Here is a 3,132-nt window from a genome sequence, read left to right as displayed (position 1 = left end):
TAGAATCCTATATATTATGCATGGTACTAAGCATATCAAGGTACATATCAACAAGATGCTACATGTATGGGAGATAGCATCTTGACTTACATACCTACAACATATAACAACGCAAAATATCTATTTATGGAGGTCCTTTGAGAGAAGTTTGAAGACTTTTGCACACCTTCAGGATTGATTCATTTTAGGGGGGTTTAATGTCACACCTAGACTGTGTCCTTTTTAGTCTTTTTAATGCAAACATGCTCTAGCAAACAGACACTTCTCAGCTTCTGGTTGGAAAGGGTTGTGCTTGTGTAATCGCATTGTTCCTCCAATATGAAATGATATCCAGCTAGTACGACAAATCATCTAGAAATTTTCACCTATACTAAGAGAGTTAATTAGACTCTATGATATATGTTCAAGATAAATGTAGACTCTAGAGGTGGTTGTGAACATACATCTGTAAAATAACAACTATTTTCGATAATTGCACTTCCATGGAGTTTGAAGAAAATAATGAAAAACATGTAACATTGAAGTCATGCTCCTTTCCCTCTATTGTATATCCACTTAGAGCACCTTTAGCAACATGTTTGCAAAATGAGACAGCTCAACATAAACCCTACGTTAGTGTTTGTGGAAGCTAGTTAAAATAGTGCTGTATGTTATATTACCAGCCAAACTTTATTATTTCCATGATATCAAAATCAAATCTTCACTTTTCTAAAATTTCCATACGTAGGATGTTCTTTGAGAATGTATCTAATTCTTCGCTACATTTGCATATATGACATTACATTTCTTAGGTATTTATAGGTAATTCTATAACTCCCTTTCATCACATATAGGAAATTGAAATCCTTACTTATATATCGGGACGTATATATATAAGAAATATGGGAAATTTTCGTAGGTTGTGTGGAATTCCCTACGTAGGGAGTGAACAAAAGCTCATGGTGCGCCAGGGTTTGGGAAATAAATTTTGAGGAAGATGAAGTAAATCATTTTTATTATCATCTCAGAAGGAAGTATTCCCCATTGAGACGGTATCTTATACACATATTTAATAAATATAACTATATTTTGAGAAATTTGAAGAGGTTTTATTTCCTTCTTCCAAAGAATTGAGAAGGATTTTTGTCAAGGTGAACAAGCTCATAGTGCGCGCTATAACAGTAAGTTTAGTCGATGGCCTTGAAGGTAGCCTTGATTGAGTCGAGCGTGGCGTCGTCCAGGAAGAAGGTCTTGCGGAGGACAGCGTTGGGGATATCGGGCGTGAATAGGGAGCTAGCCACCAGCTGGAAGCCCGGCTGTTGGCTGTTGAGGGCGACGATGGCGGTGGCGGGGTGGGAGCCGACGTTGAGCTGGAAGTGCAGGAGGCCGCGTGGGAAGATCATGACGTCGCCCGGGTTGAGGACCTTGGCGAAGAGCTTGTTAGAGGTGTCCACGAAGGCGCAGTAGAGCCTGCCGGACAGCACGAAGATGATCTCGCTGGCCCTGGGGTGCGTGTGGGGCACGATCACCCCGCCCACCGCGAAGTCCAGGCGCGCCATCCCCAGCCCGAGCGTGTTCACGCCCGGAAACTCCTCCACGAACCCAAATGTAGCATCTGCCAGCACCGGGCTCGCGCTCGCATTGGCTGCTCGGGCCAGGCCGTGGAACACGAAATCCTCCTCCGTCACATTCGCCGCCTCCTTGCACGGATAACCATTCACGCCGAGGCGCTGCGACAGGTCGGCCACGCAGTAGTCCTGGAGCGGATCCGCGTCGGAGGCCCGAACGAGCTGTACTACGCTCATGTGGCTGTTACTATTGCAGGCGCACTGTATCATAATTAGCATTGCGGCAGCCAACATAAGGTGGCCGCGACTGTAGAGCCTCGAGCTTCTCCTCGCAAGTATACTGCTTTTACTAGTAGACACCATCTTGATGGGCTATGACACAGAGGACAGAGGCTGACGCACAGACACAGAGAGAGAGAGAGATTAATGAACGGATGGAGGATTGCCGATGGATGGTGGATAGAAATCTCACGATGGTGAGATACTTATATATAGCATCTCTCCAGCTTCCGTGCAGTACATGATCTTCCTCGCATGCAGAACTCAATAATCCTTGACTCGGTCACTCATAAATCACGAACATGCACATGAATCTTCCTTCTAGTTTCGCCTTGACTTCGAAGGCTCTACCTCCCCGGCGTAGGCTTGGGCCGCACGACTTGCACAAGACGGATGATGAAAGTCGATACAAATTTTGAGCAGCCGCTAGAACACATTGGAATAGGTCTTCCTGAATGGAGAAATTTAGAATACATACGTGGGGTTCCTTACTTCATTTGTTAATTCCTGGCCTTGAGAGATATATATATATATATATATTTTTTTTTATTTTTTTTTTCTATAGGCGACTAGAAGGTATTCGGTTCAACCCCCATAGTTATTTAGTATCAAAACATAAGCTCTTTTCAATGCAGATTCTTTTTTGTAGTAGTAATGTTTTGGGGTGGTCTCACACCACTAGAATCTCCCATTTATGGAATATCTTTATTCGAGATATTGATTGAATCAATCTACAAACTATGAGTATTTATTTTTCATATCTATGAGCATTGTAGTTTTTATCTAAATTTTAAATTCCAAAGTTTATGACTTTACTTGTGTTGTTATAAATTACATTACTTTTGAATGTCATTTTGTGTTTTCGTGTTTGTTATTAGCACATACTCGCACATGCATGTATATGTACATATTTCTTTTGATGTTATATGTTGGTACACGGCTCGATGTGTGTTTATAACATTGACTAATAGTTGATGCAACTATTCAGGTTGAATATCTTCATTACACACAACCTTTTTCATGTTGAGTTCATAGAATATGCTTTTTTAAGCACATCAAAATTGAGCTTTTCAATCTAAACCTTAACATGCAACTAATTCAATGTTGACTTCTCTTGCTATTCCAGTGTTTGTGTTTGCAAAAATACTAAAGCATGCTAGCTTTCCTTCTATTTCATTAGAATCGCCTTTTGGAAGTTTCATTATAATTATGCAAGCCAAGAAAACGTGTAGCAGTCGATTCAATTGATTTTGATTAGTCACATTAGAAAAATAAATTATTCCTATAGGGCCATAACTTCTATTAT

The 3,132-nt window shown here is 40.9% G+C and overlaps 1 pseudogene; it reads right to left on the bottom strand.

The window, feature by feature from the left end:
* Window positions 1-704: 704 nt before the first annotated feature.
* Window positions 705-2,017, bottom strand: LOC148037295 (germin-like protein 1-1 pseudogene; annotated as a pseudogene).
* Between the last annotated feature and the right edge of the window lie 1,115 nt (window positions 2,018-3,132).

The sequence above is a fragment of the Lygodium microphyllum genome, chromosome 4 (assembly GCF_053477565.2).
Source record: "Lygodium microphyllum isolate KBCC chromosome 4, Lygodium_microphyllum_v1.1.10, whole genome shotgun sequence".
Classification (NCBI taxonomy): Eukaryota; Viridiplantae; Streptophyta; class Polypodiopsida; order Schizaeales; family Lygodiaceae; genus Lygodium; species Lygodium microphyllum.
Note: the sequence above shows the minus strand (reverse complement) of the source record. Positions and strands in the feature narration are given on the sequence as shown.